General features: G+C 40.5%; 1 long non-coding RNA gene across 1 annotated transcript in view; it reads left to right on the plus strand.

Annotated features, from left to right (window-relative positions):
* The first annotated feature begins 11,529 nt into the window (after window positions 1-11,529).
* The window catches only part of LOC131827603 (uncharacterized), a 29,571-nt gene continuing 17,402 nt past the window's right edge, over window positions 11,530-23,698 (plus strand). Inside the window, exon 1 of the long non-coding RNA XR_009352072.1 lies at window positions 11,530-11,652. This is a non-coding gene — a long non-coding RNA (uncharacterized LOC131827603). The remainder of the gene's footprint in view (window positions 11,653-23,698) is intronic.

Genomic DNA, 23,698 nt, shown 5'->3' on the forward strand with positions numbered 1-23,698 from the left:
TTGAAAGCTTATTTTTTGGCTAGTTTCACTAGCCAAGTGACACTCTACACTGCTCTGGTAGCATATGATTTAAATACATGTTTCAGCAAAATCCATAATCCAAATCAACCTAATAAAGGACATCTATGAAGAGCCCACAGCTAACATTAGTAGTGGTAAAAGACTGAATCTTTGCTCCCTAAAAACAGGAACAAGATAAAGATGTCTGTTCCTACCACTACCAATCAACACTGCACTAGTGGTTCTAGCCAGGGCAGTTAGGCAAGAAAAAAAAATTCCAGATTGGGAAGGAAGGAGTAAAACCATGCAGATGACATGATCTTGTATATAGAAAATCCTAAGGAATCCACTAAAAACTATTAGAAATAATAAACAAGTTCAACGGAATCCACTAAAAACTATTAGAAATAATAAACAAGTTCAAAGGTTGTAGGATACAAGATCAATATACAACAATCAGTTGTACTTCTACACTAGCAATGACCAATCTAAAAGTGACAGTAAGAAAATTCCATTTATAATAGCATCAAAAAGAATAAATACTGAGGAATAAATTTAATGAAAAAGATGAAGAACTTGTATACTGAGAGCTACAAAACTTTGTTGAAAGAAATTAAAGAAGACCTAAATAAATGGAAAGATATCTCATGTTTGTGGATGAGGGAATATTGTCCAGTTTGACAGTTTTTCAAAATCTTAAACATAGATTTGCCGTGTGGCCCAGAAATTTCACGCCTAGGTATATACCCAAGAGAAATGAAAATATATCCACATAGCAACTTGTTTACACATGTTTGTAGTAGCAGAACTACATAGCGTAACTATGTAGCAGCAAAACAGCCAAAAAGTGGAAACACCAAAATTTCCATTAACGTTTTATATCCGTTTATCCATACAATGTAGTATAGCCATACAATGAAATAAAAAGGAATAAAGTGCTGATACATGCAACAACATCAATGAACCTTCAAAGTATTATGCTGAGTGGCAAATGTTAGTTACAAAAGACCAAATACTATATAAATCCACTTATATGAGGTGTCTGGAAATAGCACAGAAGTAGATTAGTGGTTGCATAGAACTGGGGAGGAGGGAGACTAGTTAAAACCTATTTACCAGGGGCACCTGGGTGACTCAGGCATCGTCTGCCTGACAGCTCAGGTCCCTGCTCTGCAGGAAGCCTGCTTCTCTCTCTCCCACTCCCCCTGCTTATGTCCCCTCTCTCACTGTTTCTGTCTCTGTCAAATAAATAAATAAAATCTTAAATAAATAAAAAATAAATAACATCTTAAAAAAAAACTATTCACTAAATCTAGCCCACAATTAGGGGAAAGAGCATTAGTCTTCTTTTTTTTTTTTTTTTAAGATTTTATTTGTTTATTTGACAGAGAGAGAGCACAAGTAGGCTGAGAGGCAGGCAGAGACAGAGGGGGAAGCAGGCTCCCTGCCTAGCAGACAGCCCGATGCTGGGCTCAATCCCAGGACCCTGGGATCATGACCTGAGCCGAAGGCAGATGCTTAATCCATTGAGCCACCCAGGTGCCCCATGTCTCTACTTCTTGAAGGGAGGAACATCGAAATTCCTGTGGATTTATTTATTTGTTTGTTTGTTTATTTATTATTTATTTAAATTCAATTTAGTTAATTTATACAGTGTTATTAGTTTCACGGGTACAACCCAGGGATCCATCAGTTGCATGTAACACCCATTGCTCATTACATCACATGCCCTTCTTAATGCCCATCAATAAGTTACCCCATCCCCTCACAAATCTTCCCCCCACAGCAACCCTCAGCTTGTTTTCTTGGGGTGAAGGGTCTCTTATGGTTTGCCTCCCTCTCTGTTTTCATCTCGTTTTATTTTCCCTTCCCTTCCCCTATGTTCTTCTATTTTGTTTCTTCAGTCCCATATCTGAGTGAAAGCATATGGTATTTGTCTTTCTCTGGCTTATTTCACTTAGCATAATACCCTCTAGTCCTATCCATGTCATTGCAAACAGAAAGATTTCATTCTTTATGGTGGCCGTGTAGTATTCCATTGACATACACCACATCTTTATCCATGCATCTGTCCATCGATGTCTCCGCTCTTTCCATAGTTTGACTAGTGGGGACATTGCTGCTATAAACATTGGAGTGCAGGTGCCCCTTCAAATCACTGTTTGTGTCCTTTGGATAAATACTTAGTAGTGCAACTGATGGGTCATAGGGTAGCTCTATTTTTACCTTTTTCAGGAACCTCCATACTGTTTTCCAGAGTGGCTGCACCAGCTTGCATTCCCACCAACAGTATAGGAGGGTTCCCCTTTCTCCACATCCTTGCCAACATCTGTTGTTTCTTGACTTATTAATATTAGTCATTCTGACTGGTGTGAGGTGGTATCCTATTGTGGTTTTGACTTGTATTTCTCTGATGCCAAGTGATATTGAGCATTTCTTCAAGTGTTGGCCATTTCTTTGGAGAAATGTCCGTTCATGTCTTCTGCCCATTTCTTGACTGGATTTTTTGCTTTTTGGGTGTTTGCTGCTTTCCAACAGCCACTTGCTGATTTCCAACAGTGCACAGGAGAAGAATGAGGCGCAAACATGTCAGCTTCAAGAGAACGGGAGCAGGGGTTGGCAGTTGAGAAGACTGCCTGCCACCTCGAACAACTCCTCGGTCCCATATTTATTAGATACAAGACAACAATCAACAAAGGAGTCAAGGAAATTATAGATAAACAAGATGTGTCTGATCAAGCAGTATAGGATTTGTGGTTGAGGAAACACACTTAAAGGAATCATCTAATTAACTCCGGGTGATCTCTTGGAGAAGGGGAGATAAAAGAAAAAAGAAGCAGGCAGGTTTCCACCCTGAGCTGAGTGGGCTGGGCGTTCCCTGCTGCTTGGCTTCGAGGATGTATATCATCCTCTCCCCCAGAGGCCTGTTGCTGGTACATGTTCAAGCATGTTTGGTCAGTACATTGTTCTGAGGGACAGTTACAGATGTTGAGGGGTTTTTTTTTTTTTGGTTTTTTTTTTTTGGTCTTGGAGGTTTGTTTGTTTGTTTTTAATTTTCTATTTGAGAAAGTATGAGCAGCAGGGAGGGAGAGAGGGAGAAGCAGACTCCCTGCTGAGCAGGGAGCCAGCCCTGGGGCTCAATCCCAGGACCCTGGGATCATGATGCAAGCTGAAGGCAGATATCTAACCAACTGAACCACCCAGGCACAGCAGATATTGAGTTTGATAAGTTCTTTATGAATTTTGGATATTAGCCCTTTATTTGATAAGACATTTGCAACTAGCTTCTCCCATTCTGTAGGTTGCCTTTAGTTTTGTTGACTGTTTCCTTTGATCTGCAAAAGCTTTTTAACTTGATCAAGTCCCAATAGTTCACTTTTGCTTCTGATTCTCTTGCCTTTGGAGACATGTCTAACAAGAAGAAAGGGGGGTTGGCGGGGAGACAGGGTAACTGGGTGATGGGCATTAAGAAGGGCATGTGATGTAATGAGCAGTGGGTGTTATAAGAATCACTGGATTGTATCCCTGAAACTAATACTATTGTATAAATTAACTAAATTGAATTAAAATAAATAAATAAATAAATATGTCCACAAGAATTTTGACACTCCTCCCTTCAAGAAGTAGAAACTAATTCTTTTTCCCTTTTTTGTGGGCTAGATTTAGTGAGTAGTTTTGTTTTGTTTTGTTTTGTTTTTAAAGATTTTATTTATTTATTTGACAGAGAGACAGTGAGAGAGGGAACACAAGAGAGACCTGCAGCCAAAGTCATAGAGTTTGCTGCCTGTGTTTTCCTCTAGGATTCTGATGGATCCCTGTCTCACATTGAGGTCTGTCATCCATTTTGAGTTTATTTTTGCGTATGGTGTAAGAAAGTGGTCCAGTTTCATTTTTCTGCATGTGGCTGTCCCATGCAGCACCATTTGTCAAAGACACTATCTTTTTTCCATTGGATAGTCTTTCCCGCTCTGTCGAAGAATAGTTGACCACAGAGTTGAGTGTCCATTTTGGGGTCCTCTATTCTGTTCCACTGATCTGCATGTCTGTTTTTGTGCCAGTACCGTATTGTGTTGATGATGAGAGCTTTGGATTTTTCTTTTGCCTCATATATTACAGAATTAAAGTTAAAGAATCTAACAACTCAGGAACTCTTGATAGGCACAAACAACAAAAGTTTCAAGAAAAGGCTGCTGTCACTAGGCAAAACAGGAAGGAACGGAAAGCCTGGGAAGATCAAAAACTTTGAGAAAATGACTGCTCTACTCCAGCAAAATATCTCAGATAAAACTGTGGGCTACCCAAGAAGCAAAGGCTGAGTAGGGACCTAGACTTCTACCCTCAAGTTAAATGAGATGCCTTGATACCCCTGCTTGGGTGGTATCAGAGAAGCCCATATAAAGAGCCTGGACTATCATCTCCATCACCAGTAACAAGCCTTCTCCTTTCCTCATATTGTCAGTGGTTACCATATGGGGAGTCAGGACCTTCACCACTACCCAGGAATAATGAGGCCAAACCTACCACAGTGTCATTTACAGACCATGTGGAGAGCTGGAACATCTGTCTATACCCAGTAGTAATGAGGAGCTCTTCTTTCCCATCCACTGTCAGATCAGGCCAAACAGGGAATCTAGATTTCTACCACTACGTGGCAGTAACAGGGTAACAACCCTTCTCCCCTGCTGGAGTGGTATCAGACAACGTTTAAAACCAAAGGTTTAAATAAGATACAGAATCATATAATATGAAAAATTCCAGGTTTTGTTTGAAAACCACTTGTCATACCAAGAATGAGGTAGATCTCAAACTGAATGAAAAAAAGACAAATAATAGATGCCAACAGTGAAACGTCAGAGGTGTTAGAATTTTCTGAAGCTTTTAAAGCAGCACTAATAAAAATGCTGCACCAAGCAATTACAAACACACTTGAAAAAATATTTAAAATTAGAGTGCCTCAAGAAAAATGAAGTCTCAGCAATGCAATAGAAGATTAAAAAAAGAAGGCGGCGGTGGGGGGGGCGGGGAGAAGGAGGAGGAAAAGGAGGACTTACATAAAAACCATACTGGATGGGCTCAAAAGCAGTGTAGGAAATAGAGGAAAGAGTCAGTGAACCTGAAGATAGAGTAATAGAAATTACCCAACCTGAACAACAAAAAGAAAATAGACTAAAAAAAAAAAATTAAAAATAAACAGAACCATACGGGATTGTGAAACTTTCACAAAATATCTAACATTCATGTTATTAGAGTTTTGGAGGAGAGGAGAAAGAGAGTAGTGTGGAAAAATTACTTAAAGAAATAATGGCTAAAAAATTACCAAATTTAACAACATAACCTATAGACTCAAGAATCTGAATGAACCCCAAACGGGATATAACAAAAGGAATCTATGCCAATATACATCATAGTTAAACTTGTGGAAACTGAAGACGAAGGAAAAATCTTGACAGCACCTAGAAAGAACTGACACCTGATAAAGGAAATTTTCAACTTCCAGTGTTCGTGGGCCCTGCTTCTGGGCTCCCAGGGAAGCTCTTCTTTAACATTAACCAAGGTGAAAGTGACTTGACAAAACTTCAAATCCTGGGTCTGTTTCTGCCCCAAGCACACGTTGTACATCTATTCTGTTAAAATAACCAAAAAAGAACATTCTGAACACAAAATATAAGGAAAAGAAAGAAACTTCCCTGATTCCCATAAAGCCATACAGCCCTGCATATACTAGAAACTTAAGGTCTTCAACTTTCTGAAATGTCCTTTGTCTGATAATTTGTAACATTTTAATGTAAAAAGATGTATATAACTCTCCACCAAATGTCCCTTTACAGGAGCACTGTCTTCTTTGTGAAGTTTGTGTATCCCTCACAGCCGTCCTAACTTGGGCTGGAATAAAACTTTCTTACTGCTAGAGATTCTAAAAGGTCTGTTAATTTTATATAAGTATACCTCACCTATGGGAGAAAAACAATGGAAATGACAGCAAATTTCTCATCAGAAACATGGAGGTCAGAATGAAATAACAATGTTTTTCAAGTGCTCAAAGAAAAGAACTGTCAACCCAGAATCCTATACCCAATGAAAATACCTCAGGAATAATGGCACATGAATCTACAATTTGAAAATAAGTTCAGGGGTTTTTGAAAAGGATTTTATTTATTTATTTGACAGACAGAGAGAGCACAAGCAAGGTGAGTAGGAAAGGGAGAAGCAGGCTCCCTGCTGAGTGGGGAGTCCAATATGGGACTCGACCCCAGGACCCTGGGATCACGACCTGAAGGAAGGCAGACGCTTAACTGACTTGAGCCACCCAGACTTCTCTAAGTTCAGTTTTTTAACATTTCATTAGGCTCCCCTTTTATCTCCTTACTGTAGGCAACAGTAATGCCCATTGTTTGCTATCATGTAACATGGGTCATTATTGTTCAGGGGTTCAGTAAAATTTCTCTGTTGACTAAGTATCCCAGATTCTCCACACTGTCACCAGCCTCAGATACCAGTCTAGGTCCTTTTGGGTGGAGGGAGTGGGGAACGTCATTATTTCTGACATGTAAAGAAAACCTGTTTACTTATCAGAGAGTTAAAACAGAAGAAAAGAGAAATCAAATTCCCAGGTTTAGTCCCTAAAGCTCTGGGTTGTCTTTGTTTCTGGGAATTACCTGAGTAGCTTTTTTTTTTCTTTTAAACACAACTTTTCCATTTTTTAAAAAATATTTTATTTATTCATTTGACAGAGATCACAGTAGGCAGAGAGGCAGGCAGAGAGAGAGGGGAAAGCAGGCTCTCTGCTGAGCAGAGAGCCCGATGTGGGGCTCGATCCCAGGACCCCAGATCACGACCTGAGCCGAAGGCAGAGGCTTCAACCCACTGAGCCACCCAGGCACCTCAACTTTTCTATTTTTTATTAAACTGCATGAATTTTATATATACTGCTTGGTGAATTTTTAAATTTATAACTTTATTTTCAGAGCAGTTTTGGGTTTACAGAAATAATTGAATGGAAAGTACAAAGAATTCCCATATTCCCTCTATCTCCCCATTGTAGTTTCCTTGCTATTAACATCTTCCATTAGTGTGGTACTTTTGTTGCCATTGATGAGCCAATATTCTTACATTTTTTTAAACTAAAGTTTATAGCTTATTTACATTGGGACTCATTTTTTATGTTTTATTTTATGGACTTTGTTAGCAGTATAATGCCATATACTAACCACTACAGTATCATGCTGAATGGTTGCCCTGCCCTAAATATCTCCTGTGCTCTATTTATTTATCCTTCCCTCAAACCTCCCCCCCGCCACCCCTAGCAATCTCTGATCTTTTTACTGTCTCTATTTGTGCCCTTTTCAGAACATCATATATTTGAAATCATGTAGTATATTGGCTTTTCAGATTCACCTCTTTCTCTTAGCAGTATGCCCTTCAGTTTCCTTCATGTCTTTTCATGGTATAATAGCTCTTTTCTCGTCATGGTTTGATCATGTTCCATTGTGCCCATGTACCACAGTTTGCTTATCCATTCACCTCTTTGAAGGGCATCTTGGTTGCTTCCAAGTTTTGGCGATCATAAATAAAGCTACAATAAACACTCGTGCTCTGGTTTTTGTGTGTGAACACAAGTTTTCAGGTCATTTAGGTAAGTAGCAAGAAGTGTAATTGCCAGATCATATGGTAAGAGAATATTCAGTTTGGTAAGAAACTGCCAAATTGTCTTCCAAAGTGGGTGCACCATTTTGCATTCCCACCTGCAATGAAGGAGAGCTCTTGCTGCCTCACATCCTTGCCAGCACTTGGTGTTGTCAGCATTTTGGCTTTCAGCCATTCTAGGAGATGTGCAATGGTATCTCATTGTTTTATTCTGTAATTTTCTGATGACATGTGACGTTGAGTATCTTTTCATAAGTTTATTTGCTATCTCTATATCTTTTCTGGTGAGGTGTCTGCTCAAATCTTTTGCCCTTTTTCAATTAGACTGTTTGCTTTCTTATTGCTGAGTTTTAGGAGTTCTGTATAGAAATCAGACACCAGTCAGTCCTTTACCAGATAAGTGTTTTGCAAAGATTTTCTCCCAGCTTGCGGATTGTCTTTTCATTCTCTTAACAGTGTTTTTCACAAAAATTCACAGAAGTTTTTTGTGTTTTTGACAAAAATTCATAGGAATTTTTAATATTTATGACATCCCACTTATCAATTTTTCTTTCATGGACTGAGCTTTGAGTAAGGTATCTACAAAGTCATCACCAAGCCCAAGGCCATCTAGATTTTCTCATATGTTATCTTCTAGGCCTATTTTAGTTTTGCATTTTACATTTAGGCCTATGCTAACATTTTGAGTTCATTTTTGTGTAGGGTGTAAAATTTATGTCTAGATTTCTTTCTTTCTTTTCTCTCTCTCTCTCTCTCATTTTCTCTTTCTTTCACATATGGATGTACACTTCTTCTAACACCATTTCTTGAAAAGACTATCTTTGCTCCATTGTATTGCCTTTGCTCCTTTGTCAAAGGTCATTTGATTATCTACATGTGGTTCTATTTCCGAGCTCTCTATTCTGTTCCACTAATCTTGTCACTAGCCTCTTAATAATTTCCCTTACTTACTTATGTTGATTTGACTTGAATTTTTATCAGTGGCAGCTGAACTATCACTGATTAATTCAAGCACTTGGTACATGCCAAGCTCTGTGCTAATCTCTTTACATAAATTTAATTGCAGCATTCTTTTAAAATAAATTAGGAAATTTGGGGTTTGTTAATTTAAATAACATGTTCAAGATCATGTCACCAATAAGTGTCCCAGATCTGTCTGCTTGTCTATACTATACTATCTGCCAAAGGTGACCTTGTAACTCCTCACTCAGAATATTACAGTTGCTGTAATAGTTTTCTTCTGCTAATTGCTGCCTTTAATTACACTACAGTTGCCTTCTAAATTAATTACTGACTCCTTAGCCAGCATGTAAAGTCTAAACTACCTCTCCAGCTTTTTTCCTGTATTCTCTTACACGCTTGGTGGGACTACTGTGTGATCTGGTGTGACACCCCCTGCTTTACTGTATCGGTATGTAACCTAACCTAGTCCTTACACTTGATGCAGCTCCAAGTATTAAAATTCCCCCATCAGAGTCCATTTAAAATGTCATCTTCTCCCCTGCTTCTCCTTAGTTTTGTACACACGCACCCCCTGAAACCGGAACTGGGAGCTCTCTCCTTAACGTCACCGAAGCATTTCCTTTGAACTCTGGTGGTGGCACATCTCCTGCCTTGTGTTTTAGTTACATGAATCTGACCTGTCCTAACTACTAGACTGCTACCACCTTGACGGCTTGCATACTGTGTTGAGTCTGGCATGCATTTTTTTAAAAAAATGTTTTGAGTATATGATATCTATACCAAAAACTTCACTAAACGCAGGGGTGGCAAAGATAAAAGACATAGCCACTGCTTAAAAAAAAAAAAAAAAAAAAGTAGAGTCTAGTAAGAGAAGCCAGACAAGAATGCAATTATTTTTCTGTAATTTACATTCTAATATGAAAGCAAGCCTCTAGTACTGCGGGATGGAGCACAGGGTATGGAGAACTTAATGTCGTTTGAATCTGGAAAAGAGAGAAGACTTACCGGAGGTCAGCGCGTAGAAGGAGGTAGGCTGCTGAATGAGCAACATATGGCAGAGCAGGAGGCTTAAGACAGCATCACATTTGGAGTGCAGGCAGTTCGGATTAGATATCCTACAGCGTTTGAGTTAAAGAACGACAAAGGATGAAGCCAAACATGCAGGGAAGGGCTATATCTTAAAGGCATTTCTGAGTCTTGCAAAGGAGTTTGCATGGCATCTCCTGAAGGACATGGAAGTCAGGAAAGGTTTTAAGCAAGGAAAGCATGTGCTCTCACTCATGCTTAGATGGGTCACTCTGACAGTCGTGTGAATAATAGATTGGAATTTGCTGAGACAGAGGACAGGAAGGGAGAGCATCTAGCAGAACGCTGGACAGTCTCCATCAAATAGCATTAGCGTCTGAACAGGCCAAGATGGGGAGAGAACTTACGGGAGCGATATTTAGGAGACAGAATTTGTAAGACTTGATGATGGGTAAAGCAATTCTTCAAGATCTCAAATTCTCTGTAGCCGGGGATTCATTTAAACAATGTCTTCCTCATGCCAATGCAAAGAAGTACTTCCTCCCACGCCACTATATAAATTACTAGGATGCATCTCCTTCCTTTCTTAACACCAAGAACCACTTTGCCAAGACAGCTACGAAAGGGACTCTCCAAGGAGGCTCTGCCTTATTATTAGAGCTTCTGGTGCTACTAGAGGGTAAAAGAGCCTCTGCTCACACTGCAAAGCTCAAGAGATATACTTCTTTGGGGGTGGGGGGCAGTGAGAAGGGAGAGATGTACTTCTAAAATGAAAAGTAGAACTCATTGTTTCCTTAGAAATAATACTGAAAGATAGGTACTCATGTACATCATGTGTTAAATTGTCTATTTCTTTTTCTTTATGGACTATTCTAGGGAAATGAAACTGTTTAAGGCACTTCAATGAGAATTTCTAAACAAACTTCTTTTTTTTAAACCTTGGAAATGAAGTTGGAGGCTTCTTATATATACTGGTGTACCAAGGAGTAGGAAACAGTTCACTTCAGCAAGAAGGAAATTTTTTTATTTAAGAAGGAATATTTTATTGCTGATGTTTTTTGGACTTGCTGTCACATGATGATAATAAAATAGGGCACCTGGGTGACTCAGTTAAGTGTCTGTCTTTGGCTCAGGTCATGATCCAGGGTCCTGAGATCGGTCCTGCATTGGGCTGCTTGGTCAGCAGGGGGCCTGCTTCTCCCTCTTCCTGCTGCTCCCCCACTTGTGCGCTGTCTTTCTCTCTCTCTTCTCTCTCTCTCTCTGCAATAATAAATAAATAAGATCTTTTTAAAAAATTAAAAAATAAAAAATAAAATAGGGTTAAAATATCTATTTTGTTGAAGATTAAGTAATCTATTTAAAGCATCTGGCTCTTAGTATATATTCTCAAAATATTAATTCTCTCCTGTAGAAACTATTTTCATATTTTCTGGCTGTCCAGGTTGTTTTGAAAATACTTGCTACATTTAGGGAATCCCCAATCTTAATGTAAGCGCTGCTTCCCCAAGGTAAGCTCTGAAAAAGAGGCTCTTAACAGCTATGTTGCAGACACAGGACCCAGCCTTCAACATTCAGCACACCTGCATAAGACTTTGCGTGGAAGTGAATAGCTTGAGGAAGGAAAAATTGTGCTTGGAAACCAATTTGCTGGCAAGGGCATCTGACATTTTCTGGTAGACGTGCCTGCAAGGTTAAATTCGTAGCATGGAAGTGGCCTTGGTGGGCAGTGGCATTGGCAGCAATTGCTTTTAGTGTTTGTGGGAGTAAAAGTTAGTAGTGGGCGTGACCTTACAGGGCCCCTCCCACGGGTCGCTAGTGAGCATCACTCCCAGAAGCCGAGTTCCATACCTGTCCCTCCAACCTCCCAGAGATTCTCTTGAGTTTGTCCATCTCCTTTTAAACTTTTCTGCTTACTCAGCCAGAATTGGTTTATGTCCTTTGCAGCTGGGAGCCCTGACTGATCCACGTGTCTCCGCTGGCGTGACTACCTGTGAGTGACAGGCCAAGAAGAATATCAAGGTAGAGAAAGTAACGGTGTAATTTATAACCGCCTGAAACAAAAGTACATAGTTCTGGGAAGGAAATCTTAGAAAAATTTAATGAGCTGTAATTGAGTGGAGATTAAGGAATATAACTTTGGGCGAAATCGTAATATTAGAATACTTCTGCCAAGTTTTTGTTCCCCTGTAAATGTTGGAAATAGGTAAGAGAGCTAGATTTTCATGCTCCCCCCAGAAGAAACTATTTCAGAACGAGTTTATTTTTAAAAAATGTAATCCCTAGGTGTTGATTCTGCTGAGCAGTCCCAAGTGAGTTTATCAATTCAAGTCAAAGCCAGAATCAAAGTAAATCAGGCATTATATGGCGTATTAAATTTCTGGAGCTCAGCTCAGTTCCCTTAATCTCTTAGCAGCAGTAACAGAGTGGCAGCTCTCACTCGTTGCAGTGGGGAAATAACAAAGCAAGAGCAAAATTGCTGTTGCAAACTGAAGCACATCACCACATTTCCATCGAATGCATTATAGTTCATGAATCTCCCAGGAGCCAGGAAAACACAGCAAAGTCTTTAAAAGTGAATCCAGATGTCAGCCATCTCCATAGCAGTGCTTTAATTATCAAAAAACAAAGAAATAACTCCTTAGGTACATTCTAAGCAGGTGTTCCTTCACAAAAAAAAAAAAAAAAAAAAAAAAAAAAAATCACACCAGAATAGCTGAAGAAGCAGCTGTAGCATTGTATCTGCTTTCATCTAGAGAAGAAAAGTACAACCTAAATAACAGATGATCCAAAGGGAGCTTAGAAAAATCACAATTATTAGGACTTTGCAAGTATTAATCCGTGCAACATAATGACTGATTAATATTAATTACTCCAGGGGCACCTGGGTGGCTCAGTGGGTTAAAGCCTCTGCCTTCAGCTCAGGTCATGATCCCAGGGTCCTAGGATAGAGCCCCAAGTCGGGATCTCTGCTCCGCAGGGAACCTGCTTCCTCCCCTCTCTCTCTCTCTGCCTGCCTCTCTGCCTACTTGTGATCTCTCTCTCTCTCTCTGTCAAATAAATAAAAACTTTAAAAAAACATATTAATTACCCCATTTTACAGATGGGAAAACTGAGTGTCTCCTATGGCAGCCACTCCGAACTCAAAGTCTGTCAGTCTCAGATGAGTTCACCGTTAGGGAAGTTAGAAAATAAAGATAAAAAAAAGAAACCTTTAAACCATCTCTAATAACTGGTATTTTAAACCGAATTCAAAACTGGATCCACGGTTGGACTTCAAAAGATCTGTGAGCCTCTGACACTAAAGCAGAAAGTGACAATATGCATTTATTTTTCCCGGAGTGAGGGGTGCATATACCTTTCATCAGATTCGCAAAGTGTCATCAGTCAAAGATTAGAACTCTCGATCCTCTGGACTTAATATATGAGCCTGGAGGAACAAAAACACCACCTACAAGTCACAGCCTGAGAAAGAAGGTAGCCTATCTAAAAGGTTAAATGAGGGGCGCCTGGGTGGCTCAGTGGGTTAAGCCTCTGCCTTCGGCTCAGGTCATGATCTTATGGTCCTGGGACCGAGCCCCGCATCAGGCTTTCTGTGCAGCAGGGAGCCTGCTTCCCTATCTCTCTCTCCCTCTGCCTGCCTCTCTGCCTACTTGTGATCCATCTCTGTCAAATAAATAAATAAAAATCTTACAAAAATAAAACAAAATGTTAAATGGGCCAAATCAAGCACTTATTTCTAAAATTGGGCCTTTCTTTCACACATTAGCCTTGTCAAATTATGGGATATTAGGAAATTACTTCCTTTCTTCCTTAAGGTTTGTAATTTTTGTTTGTTTATTTTTGTGTGTGACTTTGTGCAGTCTTGAAAGCTGCTTCTGCACAAGCAGAAAAATAGAGAGATGCTTTTGCCACTCACATTAGTGGGAAAATATGACAGCAACAAGGAAGTATCCACAAGGAGCAGCAGAGTTGAGGTGTTGATATCATGGGTGAAAAATTAAAACCTGAATATGCTTGAGGACAGAGGGGAAAAAGCCAGTTGAAAAGAGCATGAGGACATAAAGGAGGAAATGGAAGAGTTAATGGCGTCTTTCAGAGGAGCTGGGGGTAAGAGATTTGTGACTGAACAGGACAGGAAATCAGGGGACCAACTTCCTTTGATGTTAATGAAAAAGGGAAAGGAAAAATACTGAGAGATACTCTGGTATAAAGCACACTAGACAGATGGGTTATTTGATGAACTATACCGTCCATTCAACATTCTTAATGAGAACTTACTATGTATGAAGCACTATGGATAAAAATATGTGTAGGAAATAACTCTTGGCCCAAGGAATTTACAGCATAACTGGGAAGACAAATATAAATTAGTTCTTCAAGGTATCAGAGTCACAAGTGAGGAACAGTAGTGTTTGTGAGATCATAGTGGGGGTGGTCAGGAAAGGCATCAAAGACTGTGCTCAAATTCAGTCTCGAAATAGGAATACGATTTATTGTTATCTGGCAAAGGAGAAGAGTAAGGACAATGTCAGGGAAGAGAGCAAACACAAAGGCATGCACGGGTGAGGAAGCACGGCCTGGGTAGAAGATGCCATGTACCTTGACATGCTGGCAAAACAAAGAACTCAAAAGGTGGCCCAGGGCCAGCAATGATGTTGGTTTCTGCAGAAGCCCAGGGAAAAGGAAAGGTTCCTCACCTAATGCAGTGACAAGAGGATTAACTTGAAAAATAGAAGGTGAGAGTATCAGGATTTAGTCCCTCTTGGGAAAGCCATTATGAAACCTTACCAAAGCTGCATTACCAGAAAGAAACGGATAACTTCAAGTTAGAATCAAAATCCCACCCCCGCTTTAAGAGACCACAAGAAAGAGGAGTGCCTGGGTGGCTCAGTCGGTTAAGGGTCTGCTTTCAGCTCAGGTCATGATCTCAGGGTCTTGGGATCGAGCCTGAGTCAGGCTCCCCACTGAGTGAGAAGTCTGCTTTTCCCTCTTCCTCTGCTTCCCCCTGCCTCCTGCTCATGCTCTTTCTCTCCCAAATAACTAGAATCCTCAAAAAAAAAAAAAAAAAAAAAAATAGACTTAAAAAAATAGTTCTATTACATCTCCCATCTCTGTTCACCTCTGTTTATCTCTGTTTGGGCCAAACTTCCCCCAAAGGCCCCCCTCCCATATTGCTCCAGTTACTGTCCTCAGGGCCCTCAAGATGCCATACTCTGGGACTACTGTTTACATTGTATTTTGTGCAAATAGACCAAGCTTACCCCTTCCTTAACTCCCAAATTGCCCTGTGGTCTTCCAAACGCCCTCCGGCATATCTTACGGGGCCATCAGCAAACTGCCCTGCAGCCTCAGCCTCTGGTTCCAATGGTTCCTTCCCTTAACCCAAAGCTGCTTCCGCTCTGAGGTCCTCGCTGTATTTGCAGCCTGCCCATGTGGAAGCTGGCTTTTTGGTTTTGTTTTTCTTCTCTCGCACCCGAAGCACCTTGGGGTTAAGAGGTGGAGTAGATGGCTTTGCCTCCCTACCTTCTTTCAAAACACTTCATGCCCTTCTTCTCTTTCTTCAAAACTCATCCGCACTTGTTCCCCCCATCACCAACGTTTAATGCGCTCATTCCCATCTCAACCACAGAAGACTTTAGCTTTTGGTTCAGTCTTTCTCTTCGCCTCCTTCTATGTCATCCTTAGAACTCCGTCATTTATGTGGCTAATTCATTCTCTACCCGCTTTTCCCATTCCTGGGTCTTCTCACCTCCAAAACCTCTTCCTCCATTCCATAACAGGGGCACCACCCCCGCCATTTCTCGAATCTGCCAGAACCAAAGTTTGGTACTACTGAAATCCGGGCGGCAGATAATCTGGCTTTGGGCCATTGTCCTTTTATCCTTCCTTTTCCGCCCTTTTTCTGTAGAACTCCCACAGCCACGCTTTGTCAGTTTAGGGGAGACTCCCAGTACCTTGACCCCACCCATTTTCATTATCATTCCATCCCCTTTTCCCTCTACTTTTTTGTCTGGCTTAAATTCTATGGCTGGTTATTAGGATGACTCCTTTGATAACACCTATCTTTGCTTCTTTATCCATTTTGCCTGGAGAGGTAGAGAAACTTGTCTGATTGGAAAATTTGTGAAGAACATACTGGGTGTGCTCAGCTCAACTTTTCCCTCGCCTCCTGTGTGATAATCCTGCCTACAAAGAGCCCATGTCCCCCTGGGCCCCCCACACGCAGGCTCTGCCCTGTGCAAACATGGGAAGGGTCCTGGTCTGGCCCTCTGCGGCACTGTGCTGGGTGAGCGGGTCCTGGTCTGGCCCTCTGCGGCACTGTGCTGGGTGAGCGGGTCCTGGTCTGGCCCTCTGCGGCACTGTGCTGGGTGAGCGGGTCCTGGTCTGGCCCTCTGCGGCACTGTGCTGGGTGAGCGGGTCCTGGTCTGGCCCTCTGCGGCACTGTGCTGGGTGAGCGGGTCCTGGTCTGGCCCTCTGCGGCACTGTGCTGGGTGAGCGGGTCCTGGTCTGGCCCTCTGCCGCACTGTGCTGGGTGAGCGGGTCCTGGTCTGGCCCTCTGCGGCACTGTGCTGGGTGAGCGGGTCCTGGTCTGGCCCTCTGCGGCACTGTGCTGGGTGAGCGGGTCCTGGTCTGGCCCTCTGCGGCACTGTGCTGGGTGAGCGGGTCCTGGTCTGGCCCTCTGCGGCACTGTGCTGGGTGAGCGGGTCCTGGTCTGGCCCTCTGCGGCACTGTGCTGGGTGAGCGGGTCCTGGTCTGGCCCTCTGCGGCACTGTGCTGGGTGAGCGGGCTAACTCTGCACTGTTTGGGAAAGCAGGTTCAGTATGAGGAAACCCATTTCTGTTTTCTCTTTCGCCCTTGGTGTTTCAGCCATACTTCCTAGAACAACCCAAATCTTTGCACCTTCCTGCTGTTGGCCTTTCTCTGCCTAATTCACTCCCCCTCTTTCCACACCCCCCACTCTTGCTTTGACTAGCTCTTAATTTTTTCAGGTTTCAACTTACACTTCTCTAAAAAAGTGCTCCCTGACTTGACGATCTGAGGTAGGTTGTCCTCCCATCATGCTTATCTCGGCCTCTTGCAGAGTTTAACTTGAATATATTGATCTGGGCCTCAAAGGAGAAGGCATAGGCTATTTAGGATGTAAACATTTCAGGCATATAAGGTGGCCCAAGGAAATAGTCAGTGTTGGATAAGTGGAAACAGCGTTGGTTAAGATCAGATCCCTGAAGGACGTGTAAGAATTATTTCTAGGAAGAGCATTCAAAGATGAAACCTGCCCAATGAATGATCAGAGTGATAGGAATTCCTTAAGACAGGTGAGGAAGGGGAGATCTTTAAGGAAGGTTTAGTTTACAACATAGAAAGCAGTGCTGAAAACTGTTGAAAGGAATCCAAACTTGGGATTTGATATGTTGGTGAGAGATATTTTACCATAAGTAGGGAAGTCAGAAGCCAGGTCACAGTAAGCTGGAGAATACATTAAAGATGTGGAATAGTCTAGTATAAGTATTTTTGGAAACTTGACAATGAAAGTGAGAGAGGTGAAGCAGACTAGCTAGAGGGGAACTAGGAACTGAACAATTTTTGTTAAGACTGGAAAATGTTTCACTAGTTTATAGGTGAAGCTAACATATCAGAGAAATTGAGAGCAGAGATAGTGTAGGTGATAAAGAAGGCAGGAGGGTAATCATCCTCAAAAAAGAGTAGCTGACTCCGGCTAACACAGGAACACTTCTTTCTCTGACACTGGAGGGAAGAATGCATATGGCATAGGTCAGTTTGAGAGACAGATGAACAGGAAATCTGTGAAGAAGGAAACAAGGCCATCGGTTGAGAACGTCAGAGTTGGGGCCCCGAGGAGAATGGCGGAAGTTAGTGCTAGCTACTTGAGATGGCAGGTGGAATGAGAGAGGGAATTTTCACCAAGGAATAGTAAAAGGATTGGGAATTAGTATTAGCGCTCCAGCTGAACCCAGCGTGAATCTGTATACACTATATCACGTCTGCAGAAAATACCACACTGTTGTTTTAAGCCAATTTCAATTTAACCCTGAGCCTCAAATTAATAAAGTTGGAGAGTAATACATTCTCGATCATTATTGGGCTCCCAACCCTTCTCCCCCCCAGAATTATACAGAAGCCACTACCACAGAGATTCCTCCAGAAAACTCAATTTAAGTTATGGGCTCATCATGTTTACTACTGAAATAATCATTGCCCAGCCCATGACCCATGCTTTAGATCCAGGAGCTCTGTGGCCTGTGTGGGGAATAGGCCTCTTTTGCTGGAATGTAGCTCTTGTGTTTCCAGTCCCGTCTCCCTGTATGTCTGCTGATGTCTTAGCATATACTTGACACTGACACTCTGTGGTCTGTCAACTCTGACCTTGCCCAATAAAGGATGTAATACAATGGTTTTTAAATTGTGACTAGAGAGGCAAACAAAAATCAAAATTTAAATAAATCAGTACAAGCCAGACTGGGGGTAGGGCTGGAGTATGAAGTTAATTTAAGTCATCATGGACTAAGAGATTAACTGCAACCTGGGTAGAATTTCAGATTCCTATTTTCCCAGATCAGATGATGGAATTTTAAAAATGTTTATAGCAAAAATTAGAAAATTCAAAAAGATACCTAGCCACATATGATTTTCGGGGAAACTAAATTCTACAGGGTAGTGTGAATTAGACAGGGTCATCGGTTCACATAGGAAGCAGAACACATCTGTGGTGGGTTGAAGCTGGTTGTAAATTTTTTGACATTCCTCTCATTGAGAGGTAGAGTTGAATTGCTCACTTCTTGAATTAGTGCACTTAGTGACTTCCTTAATCAATGGAAAACGGTGGAAGTGACATTCTAGAACTTCTGAGGCTAAGTTTTTAAAAGCTCACAGACTTCTTTCTGTCTGGGCCTCCTGAGCAGCCATGTAAGAAGTTTGGTTACTCTGCAGGAGAAACTCCCTGGGAATTAGCTCACCTAAGCCCAGCCTTCTAGATGTCCACATTAAGACAAAACAAGTGAGTTACCCTTTGACGATCCAACTCCTCTCAACAATCAGCAGACTATACCCAAATGGCTGCCTAGTCAAAGCTATATGGAGCAGACAAGCCTCCTGGCCATTCCGTGCTTGAATTTATGATTATAAAAATCATCCAATACAATAGAATTATTGTTGTTTTAAGCCACTCAGTTTTGGGGGAATTTTTAAGCAGCAGTAGATAACTTGAACATCAACAGAGCAAACAGAAGTTCCAATGAGGACTCCATGAATTAACGTAACTTTGGTAGAATGATCCTGATGTCACATCTGATCTTGATCGTGGTCACAAATCTCTAATCAGTGATCCATATAGCAGTTTGGACTCTCTGATCTCACCTGCCTATGATTGTAAATTATGCCCTACAGTTAGGTAAGTCCACTGTAATAATGAAATAATTCATACTCTTAGTAATAATGAATTAGGAATGAACTTTGTAATTATTGCTGTTGTATTTGTTATTGTATTTGAAAAGATAAAGAGAATTTGATATATTACCTTGAAATTTCATCAGAAAAGTTAAGATAATTTGATGTTAGACTTAAGGTTTTAATTTGAAGTGTGTAAAAGAACTGGTGAATTTGTAAATAGTGCTTAAATGTTTTAAGAGCGCCCGGTTTGATGCATGTATGAGTTTGATTCATTAGACTGGCAATAGCTACGAGTCTTAGAGCTCACTTGTTGAACTGTTTGCCTTTTCAGTCATGTAAAGTGGCTCAGATAATCAGATATCTTAAATTTGTCAATATAGTTTCAAAAGGTTTATTTTTGTGTGTGTAAATGGGGGCTAACTTTTTAAGGAATTTTAATCTGTTGAACTTATGAATTAATTGACCAATCATCAAAGAATAAATGAAAATGATTTATAAAGGATTTTTACTTCCCAGTACAATGATTAAAAAGTCTGACTGTACCAAAAGTCTGGGGAGGACGAAGGCCACTTCGTTTAACGGATTGTAAAGTGATGCAGTCCTTTGGAACACAATTTGGTGTACCTTACAATCTAGTGATTCTACTCCTAGTTATTTATCCAAGAAAGTTTCTTATATACATACACTAAGAGATGTATTTAAGAATGTTCATTGCAGGGCGCCTGGATGGCTCCGTCAGTTAAGTGTCCCACTTTTGATTTCAGCTCAGGTCATGATTTCAGGATCGTGGGATCAAGTCGTCCCCCCCCCCCCCGTGGGCTCCTGGCTTGGTGTGGAGCCTGCTCCAGATTCTCTCTTTCCTTCTTCCTTTGCCTCTCTCCCCTCCTCGCATATGTACTCTCTCTTAATAATAATAATAATACAAAACATATACTGAAAACAACCAAGGTGTCCATTAACAGAAGGATGGGTATATAAATTATTGTTTATTCAAATTATGGAATAGTATATGACAGTGAAAAATGAGTGAACTATAACCAGTTGCAGTAACTTAGGTGATTATCAGAAATGTCATGTTAGCAAAAAAGCAAATTACAGACAAATATAAAATATATCACATAAGTTCAAAGATGTCTCAAACTGAATATGATTTAGGGATATACACACTCACTTGTAGATAAAACTATTATGGAAAGCAAAGGAAATAAACAAAATTAAAACAGGTAGTTATTTCTGGAAGAGGTGATAAGGATGATCAGAGTGACTGGGAGGGCTTCCGAGGTACTGATCCTGTCCTTAAACTGGGGGGTAGGCATATGGATGTTTATTTCATTGTTCTTTAGATCATATGTAGTATTTTATACGCAACATTTTTATATGTGTGTATGTACACATGTATATACATGCATTCTTTTGTAAGGATGAACTACTTCATAATTTTAAAAAATTCACAGTAACGTGAATTTTTTAGATTCTAAAACTTAGATTCTTAAAGCTTAAAAAAAATTAGTTTTACATCTACAACTTGAATCAATTGGCAGCTATTAAATGCACAACAGTTGTTAAGTACTACCGATCTTTTCACCCAGAGAAACCCTGTAGAACATTTCAAAACTCAGCTAGCACAGTTCATAACCTTTCTCCCTGGTTGCCCTTTCTCCCCTCCCCAGTGGGGTCCTTACCATAATACTTTTGATGAATTTTTAGCTTTTACAAAAGATGGAAGGAGTTTGAATATATGCAACTTTTGCTTTGAAATTAAACCTGACAAAGGGAACTATAGCTTCAAAGCTCCCCTGACAAAGGGAATCCAAAGCCTGGCTGTCTGCTTGAAACGGAAAGAGAGAAAAACATAAGGAAATAAAGAAAAGACAAGCACAGACTAATACCTTGAGTTACCTGGTTGTAGATATTTTATTACACTTTGATAATTTCTTTTTCCACATTCAATGTTTTCAGGATTTTTACCATTTATGTGACCCCTTCCTACCAGTTTGTTATAAGTATTATGTTCATTTAGAAACACCATATGCAATTTTAATAGTATTAACAACCAGAAGCTTCTCTCCCTTCACAAATCTTTTTTAAATTTTTTAAAAAATTGGTCTATTTCTGAAAGTCAGTCTTTCATCTTGGCATCTGCGTCCATGAAAGGGTCTTCAATCATCTCTAGGGACTTTATAATCAAATTCCCTCAATGAAATCCTTGTGTGGGCATTTGCTGACTTATAAAATCTCCCTGCTACACATTGCCCTTTAGGTTCTTCTAAGTTCTGTGCTCTTCCCTTCAGAAATTCTGCTTAGTTCTTTTCCCTCAGCAGCCTTTTCTTTTGTGGATTTTAAGGTAATCATTAGGCAAGAGACAAATGTCGGAACCCCCTTGCCTTCCTTTTCTTGGATTTGATCTTCAGTTTTCCTCTCTTGTGTATTCATTCTTTTTCTGCCTGTACCTTTTGCTGCTTTTCCTCTGAACTCCTTCCTTCTCTGAGTGTGTAGCTATTAATTCCCCAACTCCCCATGAGACTTAGTATTTGGTTGCTAATCTGCCCCCTATTTTTTTTGTTAAATATTTTATTTATTTATTTAACAGAGAGAGGAGAAATCACAAGTAGGCAGAGCGGCAGGCAGAGAGAGGGGGGAAGCAGGCTCCCCGCTGAGCAGAGAGCCTGATGCGGGGCTCGATCCCAGGACCCTGGGATCATGACCTGAGCCAAAGGCAGAGGGTTAACCCACTGAGCCACACAGGTGCCCCCTGCCCCCTATTTTTGCTGCATCTTTATCCTGCCTGTCTCCAGTTCCTTTTCAATTTCTGTCCTGCCTTGTTCCAAACATAATTTTATGCCTTTTGTCAAATGTATTTTCTCTTGGTTTATTTATATATTTTCTCTTTTTAAAATTTAACTCCTGGCCATTTCTTTGGCCATTATTTGAAAACCTAACAAAAGTTACTACTTCACAAATATTAACTTTACAGGTTATTCACTTATAAGTTATTTTATTATTTGAAACTTACAGAAGTCTCTCCTGGGGCCAAAGCGATAGACTTGATCTCTAAATTCTATTCTAATTTATAGATGGCCAAAGGAGGGGTAGAAAGGGAAATAGCTTGCCTTAAGCCATATGTTAAGTCTGTAAGAAAGGCAAACTCAATCAGAGAGCACCTGCCCTCACACCTGCCATCACCAGATGCGCTATCCCCTCAACCACTTCCTCCCTCAAGATGGACCTCGGGACAGCCTCCATCAAAAGTCTCCTCCTTCCTTTTCTGCTCTAAACCCAAGGATTCAGCTTCAAGGGATAAGGCCCAGAAATCTCCATTTTTCATAACCCCAAAGTCATTCTTAAGCACAAAGGAAGGAAGAAAGAAGGAGGGAGGAAGGAATGAGAGCAGGAAAGAAGGAAAAATTGAGAGAGGGGGAAATGCCACTGCTCTACTCTAGCTTGGCTTCCTAAGGTAGTGGAGGAACTAATCCTTTTTGTGCGTATACTGTATATCCAGTATTGTGGTCTATTTTTATGTAGACATGTTATTAGTTGATTTAATTCCGTAAAAGTCCATTGAGATAGATTTCTTATATCTATTTTATAGTAGAGAAACTGAGATTCGCACCAAGGTCATTCAGCTGGTAACTTAAAAGAGTCCATGTCTGGCTCCATCACCCTGAATTTTAAGAATTATGGCATAGTACATGTTTTAAATGTAGCATAAATCAGGGTTCCTGGCTGACTCAATCTGTTAAGTGTCAACTTTTGGCTCAGGTCATGATCCCGAGACTCATGATCCCAGGGTCCTGGAAAGGCCCTGCAGGTTACCTGCTCAACAAGGAGTTGGCTTATCCCTCCCCTCTGACCCTCTCTCCCAGTTCATGCTCACTCTCTCTCAAATAAATAAATAAAAGCTTCAAAACAATGTAGCATAAATAGCTATCAGGTAGAATAATCTTACCATATAGATGCGATTATATTAATCTCATAGTATACTGCAAATTATAAAACAGAGAAATTGATTAAACTCACTTAAATGTGTCTACTTTTTTATTGATGTGGTTGACATGAACATTATATTAGTTTCAGGTATTCAACATAATGATTTGATTTTTGTATATATTGTGAAATGATCACCACAATAAATGTATTTAACATCCATCACCACTCATAGTTACAAATTTTTTCTTGTAATGAGAAATCTATACTCTTAGCAACTTTCAAATACACAAGGCATTATTATTAACTAGAGTCACAATGCTGAACATTATATCCCAGGACTTATATATCTTATAACTGGAAGTACCTTTTAATCGTCTTTCTTCATTTCACCCTACTCCTATGCCCCCATCTTTGGCAACCACCAACCTGCATCTATGACTTCAATTTTTTTCTCTTTTTTAGAGTCTACATATAACTGAGATATTTGTCGTTTGTGTCTGATTTGTTTCACTTAGCATAATGCTGTCAAGGTCCATCCATGCTGTTGCAAATAGAAAGATTTCCTTCTTTTTTTTTTCTTTTAAAGATTGTATTTAGAGAGGGAAAGAGAGAGCACAAGCAGGAGAAACTCAGGCAGAGGGAGAAGCAAGCTCCCCACTGAGCAAGGAGCCCAATGCAGGACTTGATCCCAGGACCCTGAGATCATGACCTGAGCCAAAGGTAGATGCTT

Source organism: Mustela lutreola, chromosome 3, assembly GCF_030435805.1.
Source record: "Mustela lutreola isolate mMusLut2 chromosome 3, mMusLut2.pri, whole genome shotgun sequence".
Lineage (NCBI taxonomy): Eukaryota > Metazoa > Chordata > Mammalia > Carnivora > Mustelidae > Mustela > Mustela lutreola.